We start from the raw sequence: 12262 nt of genomic DNA on the forward strand, positions 1-12262 counted from the left end.
TATTAGGTGCACATTCCACTCCAAACTCCTTGAAGACCCTGGGTGGAGATGTGGGCTCAGTTTTTTACCCCCCAAAGCAGCAGTGTTGGAGGAGGAAATTGTCTGGTTTCCATGTAACACTACACTGTGGTTTGACAAACTACAAGTTCACCATGAGTTGCCGCACAGACAATCAGACAAACAATGGCTTATTTATCCAAAGTTTGTTTGTTTGTTGTTGTTTTTCCAGTTGCTCCTGCAATTGAGGCGGTCTGGCCAAACAAACCTTGGTGAAGGAGGGGGTGGAGTTTAAACATGATGACAAGCTGCAGTTAAAACAAACGAAGGTTCATAACCCAATAACAAACCATGGTTTGTTGGAAACCATAGTTATACCTATGGACAAAGTTTGTGTGTGTATGATTTTAATAAACCATAGTGGTGCTGTGGGTTAAACCACAGAGCCTAGGACTTGCTGATCAGAAGGTCAGCGGTTCAAATCCCCGCAACGGGATGAGCTCCCGTTGCTCGGTCCCTGCTCCTGCCAACCTAGCAGTGCGAAAGCACGTCAAAGTGCAAGTAGATAAATAGGTACCACTCTGGTGGGAAGGTAAACAGTGTTTCCGTGCGCTGCTCTGGTTCGCCAGAAGCGGCTTAGTCCTGCTGGCCACATGACCCGGAAGCTGTACACCGGCTCCCTCGGCCAGTAAAGCGAGATGAGCACCACAACCCCAGTCGGCCATGACTGGACCTAATGGTCAGGGGTCCCTTTACCTTTTTAACAGTCTGAGGCAGCCATGCCAATGGTTAGTCTTTCCTCACACAACTATTGGAAGAAAAATACAGGTACCGTATTTTTCACTCTATAACACGCACCCGACCATAACACGCATGTAGTTTTTAGAGGAGGAAAATCCGTAGGCATGCCACCCGTAGGCATTCCCTCCATACCACGCACAGACATTTCCCCTTACTTTTTAGGAGGAAAAAAGTGAGTGTTATGGTGCAAAAAATACGGTACTTGTATCCCCCCACCAACTGGGTGAGCAGTGGATTGCAGCTTTTGCAGGGGGAGGGGGAGGTGTGTATAAACAACCAGAAGGACAGAGCTGGACACCCCCCCCCCCCGAGCTGCGATACAGACTAAAACAGAATCAAGATGCTAGATTTCCTCCATTGTTCCTTCCCTTAGAATATCTTTGCTGTGCCTCTAGAAACTATGATGTGCTGAAAGGCCTTAGGGCACCAGAGCTTGCGCGACTTAACTCCGGTTCAATTGCAGTGTACAGCACGTTCTCAGGTGCACACTGAATAGCGTGGTTGAGGGCTATACATTTAGTTGAAAGGGTGAGTTGAGTCCTTGTGAAACTCCTTTCTTTCACCACCTGGCTACATATTCCAGCAGCCTTCTCCAACTTGGTGCCCTCCAGGCTCCAGATGTTTTGGATTGCAAGGTTCAGCTCCTGCCGCAACAGCCACTGAAATTCAGTGGGGTGACTTATGAGCTATACAATGCAAACAACAGAGGGTTTTGGGGGGGCATGTCCCCTACAAACCCCCCCTGAAAAAAGAGACGTCTGATCAAGCAAGATGAGCGCCGCAACCCTGTTACTTCGTAACAGAGAAGTACCGAGGCTCACGACTACCCAGATGCGCAGGTGAGTGATGACTCGGGGAAAGAGGAAAACAAACTCTGCACATGCTCTAGAGAACGCTCTCCGCTGCCTTATCATTCCACAGGCTCCAGGGCCTTAAACACACAGACAAGACTCCGGGTTAAGGATTCCTTACGCTTCCCTCGTACGACCCATCTCCTTCCTGCCATTGCCGAGGGAGGGGAGGGTCGCGGCTGCCCCCTGTCCCCGCCGTCTCTCCCCGGATTCACCTGCCTGCCGCCTTCCGACGTTCCCTCGACGGCGCGTTCTCAGCAGCCCGGCAGCTCCTGCGCGCTCGCTAGTGCCTCTTCGGGGGCCAGGGGCATCTCCAAAATGGCTCTCGCCTGTACGCAGTCCTCGGGGGGACGGGACGCGCCCCACAAAAATGCCCGGCAAGGGGAGAGGGAAAGGTCTCTGCCCCGTGCAGTTGCTGCAGCAAAGCAGGAAAACAGCAGTTGTTGCGCCTCCCCGACGGTTTCACGGTCCGCAGAAGCCAACGCGCCCGCGATGGGGAAGCCGCGCGCTTAAGAACCGCCCAGCCCCACGGCGGCCGCGCCTCTTTCCCGAAGGCCTCGCCCCCCAGGCTCCTCGTCCCCACCAGCCCTTCCACTTTTTAAAAAGAGGGCTCTCTCTCAGCAAATACTGTAGTTACCTTTCACTCTCGCAAGAGGCAAAGGGCGGTCACCCCTCCGGATGGAGACTAGGCAAATTCATGGCTAAATTGGATAGAAGCGTTTTCCTTCCTCTCTCCTCCTAACACTAGAACTCTTTAGCTCAGTCGGTGAAGCGAGAGACTCTCAATCTCAGGGTCGTGATGGCCGAAAGATTCTTGCGTTTTAGGGGGTTGGACTAGATGACCCTCAGGTTACCTCCTAACTCCTCCTCCTCCTCCTCCTCCTCCTCCTCCTCTTCTTCTTCTTGTTTAGTCGTGTCCGACTCTTCGTGGCCCCCTGGACCAGAGCACGCCAGGCACTCCGGTCTTCCACTGCCTCCCGCAGTTTGGACAAACCCATGTTGGTAGCTTCAAGAACACTGTCCCACCATCTCGTCCTCTGTCATCCCCTTCTCCTTGCACCCTCCATCTTTCCCAACATCAGGGTCTTTTCCAGGGAGTCTTCTCTTCTCATGAGGGGGCCAAAGTCTTGGAGCCTCAGCTTCAGGATCTGTCCTTCCAGTGAGCACTCAGGGCTGATTTCCTTCAGAATGGAGAGGTTTGATCTTCTTGCAGTCCATGGGACTCTCAAGAGTCTCCTCCAGCACCATAACTCAAAAGCATCAATAAGAGCTTACTGGGTCAGTTTGCCCCTATGGGAAGTGCACGAGCAGGACCTGAACACAAGACCCCTCCTGTGGTTTCCAGCAACTGGGATTCAAAAGCATTTCTGCCTCCAACTGTGGAGAGCCATCATGACTGATAGCCATCAATACCCCTTTCCTCCCAAGAGTATGTTTAATCCTTTTTAATTCTTAAAGGTATATCTCTAATCCCTCTCTAACACCATCTAAGTTGGTGGCCCTGTCTCCTGTGGAAGGGAGTTCCACAGATTTAATTCTGCCAAGACTTTGCCCCCCTCCTGAGAATAGAAGACTCCCTGGAAAAGACCCTGATGTTGGGAAAGATAGAGGGCACAAGGAGAAGGGGACAACAGAGGACGGGATGGTTGGACAGTGTTCTCGAAGCTACCAGCATGAGTTTGACCAAACTGCGGGAGGCAGTGGAGGACAGAAGTGCCTGACGTGCTCTGGTCCAGGGGGTCACGAAGAGTCGGACACGACTAAACAACAACAACAAGCTCTTACTATGTTTTTGCCTTGCAATATGGAAATGTGAACCCTGCATAGATGTTCTCAAGAGGTTAAAGGATTGCAGCAGGTGCAGGGGGGGGGGGAGATAGGGGAGGAGGGAACGGTGCTTTCCCTCCCGGGCAAGCAGCTTATTTCTCTGCTTGCCCTACTCCACAACTGGACCCCTGTCGTTACTTGCACCGCTCATATCCAAATCACAAATTACACATTCAAATAAGGGTGCTGCCTTAACCAGACTTACTGGAACGTTAACTCCTGAAGAAACCAACAGGACTTCCTTCGGAGAAAATAAGCGCCAGATGTTTGTGTGGAATGTGCTGCTGTTCATCTTTCAGAAATGTGGGGTGGGGCTGCTATCCAAAATGCACTTTGCCCCTTCTGGTCCTGAATGGGGTAACTGTGCCCCTGAAGGACCAGGTGCGCAGCCTGGGAGTCATTTTGGACTCACAGCTGTCCATGGAGGCACAGGTCAATTCTGTGTCCAGGGCAGCTGTCTACCAGCTCCATCTGGTACGCAGGATGAGACCCTACCTGCCCGCAGACTGTCTTGCCAGAAAGGTGCATGCTCTGGTTAGCTCATACCAAGAACTAACTTAGTTGGTCTTTAAGGTGCTACTGGAAGGAATTTTTTTATTTTGACTATGGCAGACCAACACGGCTACCTATCTGTAACTGGTTATCTCCCGCTTGGACTACTGCAATGTGCTCTACGTGGGACTACCTTTGAAGGTGACCTGGAAACTACAACTAATCCAGAATGCGGCAGCTAGACTGTGACTGGTAGCGGCCGCCGAGACCACATAACACCGGTCTTGAAAGACCTACATTGGCTCCCAGGACGTTTCCAAGCACAATTCAAAGTGTTGGTGCTGACCTTTGAAGCCCTAAACGGCCTCGGTCCAGTATACCTGAAGGAGCGTCTCCACCCCCATCGTTCTGCCCAGACACTGAGGTCCAGCACCAAGGGTCTTCTGGCGGTTCCCTCACTGCGAGAAGCCAAGTTACGGGGAACCAGGCAGAGGGCCTTCTCGGTGGTGGCACCTGCCTTGTGGAACGCCCTCCCACCAGATGTCAAAGAGAAGAACAACTACCAGACTTTTAGAAGACATCTGAAGGCAGCCCTCTTTAGGGAAGCTTTTAATGTTTGATGTATTACAGTATTTTAATTTTTTTGTTTTTGGAAGTCGCCCAGAGTGGCTGGGGAAGCCCAGCCACATGGGCGGGGTATAAATAATAAATTATTATTATTATTATTATTATTATTATTATTATTATTGTTGTTGTTGTTGTTGTTGTTGTTGTTGTTGTTGTTGTTGTTGTTATTATTATTATTACTTCTGAACACCCCCAAATCACGTAGGATGAGGCCACCATTGGCTCCTATCTCCCTCCACTGCTCTTGCGGCCGCATCCTGCTCATGGCCTTACCTTTGGAGCATCAGATTCACCACTCTGGGAGCAGGATGCTGTGCTAGACGGGCTACCTGTGGTCGGCCAATCCAGCCACCAAATACCCAGCTCAGTGTTGCAATTTTTGCTTTGTTAGTCACTTAAAACCAAAACGTCACCATCTTTTTCCCCTCCAGAGTGTCAGCGGCTGGTGGGTGGGTTAATCGCATTAGATTTCTTTTCTTTCTTTAATTGCCACAGCAACAATCTTCCAGGTTTGTTTGCAAATTCAGACTGTTTCCGTTTAGGATATTTTAATTTCATGTAGAGTCAGAATTGATAACTGTGTTTGTAGCATTTTAATAGTCTGCATTACAACCGTGTTTCCCAGTTTTTCAGTTCATTTATTTTCATTCATATTAAGTTCTTATATTTTCTCTTGCTTCTTGTTTTCTGATTTATTGTGGGAAGTGTTTTGTTGTATATAAAGAAGCCTCTTATTACTGCCTTACCGGCATCCTGTACCATATTTAAGTCTGTCCCTTTGCTTAAATTTATTTCAAAGTACCGTAGTCTTTTAGGACTTTCACCCCTTTCCCCTATAGCTCTGGCTTCTTTAATAATCCTTCATTTAATGACCATCTATATGTTGATTTCTGTTTTATTATTTATATGCCACCCACCTGACTGGATTTCCCCAGCTGCTCTGGGTGACTCACAACAAAATATTTAAATCACAATAAAACCTCAGACATTAAAAACTTCCCTGTACAGGGCTGCTTTCAGATGTCTCCTGGAAATAATAGAGTCGTTTATCTGTTTTACATTTGACAGGAGGGCATTCCACAGGGAGGGTGCAACTACGGAGAAAGCTCTCTGCCTGGCAACAACAACAATAATAAACATAATAAAAATTTATTATTTGTACCCCGCCCATCTGGCTGGGTTTCCCCAGCCACTGGGCGACTTCCAACAAAGATTAAAAATACATTAAAATGTCACACATTAAAAACTTCCCTGAACAGGGCTGCCTTCAGATGTCTTCTGAATGTCAGGTACCGTATTTTTCGCTCCATTGGACGCACACCATAGGACGCACTGGACCATAGGAGGGGGAGAACAGGAAAAAAATTTTTTTTCTTGTTCTCCCCCTCTAAAACAAGGTGTGTTCAAGGTACATTCACCAGACCTTGTGGGGCTGGCGGTAGAGGGAAGCGCTGCTTTCCCCCACCGCCAGCCTCAAAGATCCCTGAAGCCTTTGGAGCGCAGCGCCCCGCTGCCCTGCAAAGGTTTGCGCGCAGCCGTCCCCAAGCTAGAGCAGCGAGACGGAGCCCTCCGTCTCGCTGTTCTGGCTTGGGAACAGCCTTGCTAGCTTCTGCAGGACAGCGGGGTGAAGGCACCCAGCTGCCCTGGAGAGGCTGTGCGCGCAGCCGTCCCCAAGCTAGAGCAGCGAGAGGGAGCCCTCCGTCTTGCTGTTCTGGCTTGGGAACAGCCTTGCTAGCTTCTGCAGGACAGCGGGGTGAAGGCACCCCGCTGCCCTGCAGAGGTTTGCGCTCAGCCATCCCCAAGCTAGAGCAGCGAGACGGAGCGCTCTGCAGTGCTCCGTCTTCCTGTTCTGGCTTTGGGCTTAGCGGCGCAGCCTGCATTCGCTCTATAGGACGCACACATATTTACCCTTAATTTTTGGAGGGGGAAATGTGCGTCCTATAGAACGAAAAATACGGTAATTGTTTATCTCTTTGACATCTGATGGGAGGGCGTTCCACAGGGCAGGTGCCACTACCGAGAAGGCCCTCTGCCTGGTTCCCTGTAACCTCACTTCTCGCAGTGAGGGAACCGCCAGAAGGCCCTCGGCGCTGGACCTCAGCGTCCGGGCAGAATGATGTGGGTGGAGACGCTCCTTCAGGTATACAGTGGTACCTCGGGTTACATACGCTTCAGGTTACAGACTCTGCTAACCCAGAAATAGTACCTCGTGTTAAGAACTTTGCTTCAGGATGAGAACAGAAATCGTGCAGCGGCGGCGCAGTGGCAGCAGGAGGCCCCATTAGCTAAAGTGGTGCTTCAGGTTAAGAACAGTTTCAGGTTAAGAACGGACCTCCGGAACGAATTAAGTACTTAACACGAGGTACCACTGTACTGGACCGAGGCCCTTTAGGGCTTTAAAGGTCAGCACCAACCCTTTGAATTGTGCTCGGAAACGTCCTGGGAACCAATGTAGGTCTTTCAAGAGCGGTGTTATGTGGTCTCGGCGGCCGCCCCTGGATCCCTGTAGCTTCACTTCCCGCAGTGAGGGAACCACCAGAAGGCCCTTGGAGCTTGACCCCGGTATCTGGGCTGAACGATGGGGGTGAAGATGCTCTTTCAGTCTATTTCTACTGCAGAAATAAGCAACCTTTCACTCTCTGGGGAGAAGAAAAGAGGAAACATCCCTCTCTCCCCCCCCCCCGCACTTCCCTCTCTAGCTCAAAAAAGCATGACAGCTCTGGAGCCAACCCGCCCACCCCTGCCCACGGGAGGTTCATCTTCTAGGGTCACCGAGGAAAGGAGCCTCGCTGGCGTGCTTCTCTGTTAAAAGTTTAAAACAGGAACATGCAGAAAATAGAGGGAGGGAGGAGGCCGCTGTTAAGGGCTGCTGCACTTTGAAGCAGAATTACTCTGGAGTAGCATTTTGAAGCTACAGCAAAGCCTGGGCTGCTTGCTGTTCCTGCAGGACCCCTCCCCACCAAAATGCATTTTTCAGGGCTCATTATTTGTTCCTTATGTGCTGATTATACCAAAATAAGCCCCAGGGTACGTGGTTGACAAAACAAAAAGAAAAGACTAAGCAAATGAAAAAAACCACAAGCATCTCTCATCTAACACCATTTACAGAAAGGAAATGCACAAGCCGATCGCATTGAAAATAGTGTTATAGGTGGTGGGCTGGTCAGTCACGGGTCATAACCCGCGAGTCCCTTGCGCACCTGTGACCTGCCATTGTGAGTCTAGATTCTACAAGAGGAAGCACGGTGAATCGGTCATACTGGTTTATTGGTCAGATAATGGCCTTAGCTAGTCAGTTAAGCACAGATGGACGTTTACATGGCCAAAGAGGGAGTTCTGTTGCCATAGAGGCAAATGGACGGGACTTTTCACAACTCATTCTATTATTTTTTTTATAAAATATTTATTAAGAATTTAAAGAATAAAACACCATTCACATACACAACCCGAAAGATAAAAAACACCATCACCGTCCATCAAATAGACCAAAAGAAAAAAACAAAAAAAGACATACAAAAAAAGACAAAGGACAAAAAATCATAAAAAAGGACATGAAAAATAGTTCAGTTTCATGAATAGTATTTCCATAACCCTCTTTTCTGACTCCCTCACATCTCCCTTTTCTGTGTTCAAGTTTCACCTTTGTTCTTATAGATCAATTGTTTCCATACTCCTTTCGGCTATGTCACTAATGCCATATTATCTTTATATCCTGCATCATTCTAACATTCATACAATTTACAATACTTTTGTAAATAATCCTTAAATTTCTTCCAGTCCTCTTCCACTATCTCTTCTCCCAGGTCTCGGATTCTGCCAGTCATTTCTGCCAGTTCCATGTAGTCTATCAGTTGCATCTGCCATTCTTCCAGGGTGGGCAAATCTTGTGTCTTCCAATATTTTGCGATGAGTATTCTTGCTGCTGTTACTGCATACTTAAAGAAAGTTCTAACCTTCTTTAACACCATTTGGCCAACAATGCCCAGAAGAAAGGCCTCTGGTTTCTTAGGGAAGGTTCACAACTCATTCTAGAATGGAGAGCAATAGGCCAAGAAGGAGCAATGTGTGAGGCTTGTGGTTGGTGCTGGAAGCTGGAGACACAGAGGCTTGTCTTGCTCTGAGCTGAACCTTGCAAAGGACCTGCGACATAAACATTTCTTTTTTAACTGACTGAAACTCAGAATGTGGTTGAAGTATCGCACATAACGGCAGCTCCTGGCTGTGTGGCCGTCAACGCGTCCTCTCAATGCAATTTTGCTTATATTTATGTAGCTACGAATGTTGCCATCTTTCTGGCTCAAGAGATAATGGAGTGCACCTCTGGGGGTGTTTGCTGCACCAACGTGATCTCCCCGGGTGCAAGCCTGTGCAGGGTGTCTGGAGCTCCTGGGCTGCCCAGACGACAAGACCTCCCCCCCTCAGCCTCGCTGCTGTGGCCCAAAGGATATATATTCATAGCTATGGGGGGCTAAGAATTCCTAGGGGGGGCAAAGAGGTAAGAGAGTTTCAAGGGCTGCTGGAGGTGTAAACCACAATCAATCTCTGAAAAGCTGGCATCCCTGGATGAAGTTCGTTAACATTGTTGAATTAATCGAACTAAGTAGTTTAAACGGACCCTCCTAGCAGGGCTGTCTTAAGATGGGTAGGCCTTTCGACAGCTTGCCCATCCCAGGTGCGCAGGAGGGCAGAGCTGGCCGGCTGCCTCAGCGCCTCGCTCGCTTGCAGCAGAAGAGCTGCAGCGCTCAGAGGGCTCTACTTTGCTTGGCAGCAGCTGTCGGCTCTTCCCAATACCTGGACTCCAAATCTCGGCCCCAGACTCTCGGCTTGGTGCCCCTGAAAGCCCGGTGCCTGGGTGCCCCGCACCCCTAGCACCTATGGGTAAGACGGCCCTGCCTACAAGTGTCTCTATTTTCCAGGGTCAGCCCCAGATTTACATAAGTCTTCCCATTTTCTGATTTGATCATGGAATGTCCCTCTTTTCCTTAAAAAGGTAAAGGGACCCCTGACCATTAGGTCCAGTCGTCGCCGACTCTGGGGTTGTGGTGCTCATCTCGCTTTATTAGCCGAGGGAGCCGGCATACAGCTTCTGGGTCATGTGGCAAGCAGGACTAAGCCGCTTCTGGCGAACCAGAGCAGTGCACGGAAACGCCGTTTCCCTTCCCGCCAGAGCGGTACCTATTTATCTACTTGTACTTTGACGTGCTTTTGAACTGCTAGGTTGGCAGGAGCAGGGACTGAGCAACAGGAACTCACCCCGTCGCGAGGATTTGAACCGCCGACCTTCTGATCGGCAAGCCCTAGGCTCTGTGGTTTAACCCACAGCGCCACCCGTGTCCCTCTTTTCCTTAGTACATCCCTATTTTAATCAGAGAAATGTTGGAAGGTATGAAGTTATGTGACCCATGAACCAAGGACATAAGTAACCATGCAAACTTTAGAAGACATCTGAAGGCAGCCCTGTATAGGGAAGTTTTTAATGTTTAATGTTATGTTTTCATATATGTTGGAAGGTGCCAAGAGTGGCTGGGGCAACCCAGTCAGATGGGTTGTTATTATTATTATTATTATTATTATTATTATTATTATTATTATTATTATTATTCTGAATAGGATGCCCCTATTTTAATCAGAGAAATGTTGGAGGGTATGGTGTAAATTGAATTTTGAATAAACAGGTAAGGGGCACTGTGTGAGAGATGAGTTTATGGAACCAAGGGGGCGGTAGTTAGAAAAAGTTTGGGATTCTATTATTTCAAGTTCCCACACTTCATAACAGGACGGTGTGGGGGTCATCGTCTGAGAGCACCATGAGTCATTTCCCTCTCTTGACAAGGCACTGGCATGAAAAAGAAGGCACTTCTCCAATTTTGTTATTTTCTCAGTCCCTCCACGCCTCTATGTGGTCACTGCCCTGATTACGACGAGCTTAAGAAGGTTCCCAACACAAACTGTGCCACTTCACTGATGTGAAATAACTGCCCACAAGTATTTTTCTTGTGATGGCCTGGGACTTGGGCTCGGACTTGGAACCAGAGGAGTCTCAGTCCGCACCGGATCTTTTGCCTCAGGCGGCACCTGAACCGAGTCTGGGGCCTGATCCTGAAGAGTCCCATTCTGCACAGGTTCCCCTGCAACAAGCCTCAGCTGGGCCAAGTCAGGGGCCTGAGCCTGCCGTGGCTCCAGATGCGGGGATGACCTCTGTTATGTACTGAGTTGAATAGGATCCAAAAGGCAGCATTCTGATTGGTCCACAGGAACCACCCAATCCAGCTCCAGGTGGAAGTGAATCCCCAACCTGATTGGCCTACAGGTGAATCCCAGAATTAGCCAATCACCTGTGGCCCATTATGTAAATAATGTATATAAAGCAGACATTCTGGGGGAGCTTCCCTTCCTCCTCACCACTATGAGCTGAATAAAGAGCATGAAATCCACTCTCAACTCCAAGTTTATTTTTTCAACCTCGTTGCCTCCAGCTGGGCCATCACTTACAGCTGCTCCACTATCGGTTGGGTCAGGGGAGGCTGAGGCGGCCTCTGGGTCTAGTAACCCACCGACGTCTCCTGAGCTGCAGAGACTGAGGTCTGAGAGAAGGAGAGACCTGAGTACTCGCAGGAGGAGTGCTCGCCTTCGGCCGAGACAGGGAGGTGAGTTGCCGGGGGATCAGGACCGGCCGTTACCCCATCAGAGAGAAAAGGCTGTTGGACCCCGCCCCAGGGTCCATTGCTGCTTGCTGGAACCTGCCTGAGACCCTGTGCCTGACCCCTCGCGGAATCCTTGGATTTGGGACCGGACCTGGACTGTGTGGCTCGGGTTAACCCCCGGGCCCAGCACATTTCTTTACAATCATAGAATGGTAGAGTTGGAAGGGACCCCCCCCCCCCGGGATCATCTATTCCAACCCCCTGCAATGCAGGAAGCTCCAATCAAGCATCCATGAGAGATGGCCACCCAACCTCTGTTTAGAAAACTTTCAAGGAAGGAGAGTCCACCACCTCCCGAGGAAGTCCTTTCCACTGTCGTACAGCTCTTATGGTCAGAAAGTTCTTCCTGATGTTTAGTGGGAATCTCCTTTCTTGTAACTTGAAGCCATGGGTTCGAGTCCTACCTGCTGGAGCAGGAGAAAATGAGCTTGTTCCCCCTTCCATGTGACAGCCCTTTAGATATTTGAAGATGGCTTTCATATCCCCTCTCAGCCTCCTCTTTTCCAGGTTAAACATACCCAGTTCCTTCAACCATTCCTCATAAGGCTTAGTTTCCAGACCCTTGATCATCTTGGTCGCCCTCCTCTGTACAAATTTCAGCTTCTGTTTAAAAGAAGGAACTAGCAAAGCCTCTGAATGCAAGGTTTAAACAGAAAGCCTTTGCTCTTCTGCAGAAAATGAGGTGGTGGATTTTTCTCTCTTCACTGAACGCTACACCCACCTGCACCATCGACCTAACGTGCCGTTTTGCACAGCCAATTTCTCTTGTGAAAAGTTACAGGAGTTCATTGCTCACCCAACTTTTTTTTCCTTTGGGAGGAGGTCACTGGAGGCTTGCTGGTGTTTTGCTTGCAACATTGCCTTTAATTTACAAGCACACAGGTTGTGTCAGGAGCTCGTCCTACACTCGAGTAGGACCCTGGCAGAGACACATGCCCAACTGGCATGTTCTCTCCCTCCTGG

The 12262-nt window shown here is 49.4% G+C and overlaps 2 protein-coding genes across 2 annotated transcripts in view; both read right to left on the reverse strand.

Annotated features, from left to right (window-relative positions):
• HCK (HCK proto-oncogene, Src family tyrosine kinase) overlaps positions 1-1631 on the reverse strand; it is a 40543-nt gene extending 38912 nt beyond the window's left edge. Inside the window, exon 1 of the mRNA XM_083507471.1 lies at positions 1610-1631. The gene's annotated coding sequence lies outside the window, so the exon portion shown is untranslated. The remainder of the gene's footprint in view (positions 1-1609) is intronic.
• CCM2L (CCM2 like scaffold protein) overlaps positions 1-12262 on the reverse strand; it is an 881881-nt gene that overhangs the window by 849393 nt on the left and 20226 nt on the right. The window lies entirely within an intron of this gene.

The sequence above is a fragment of the Podarcis liolepis genome, assembly GCF_965112155.1.
Source record: "Podarcis liolepis genome assembly, chromosome: 6".
NCBI classification, from domain to species: Eukaryota; Metazoa; Chordata; class Lepidosauria; order Squamata; family Lacertidae; genus Podarcis; species Podarcis liolepis.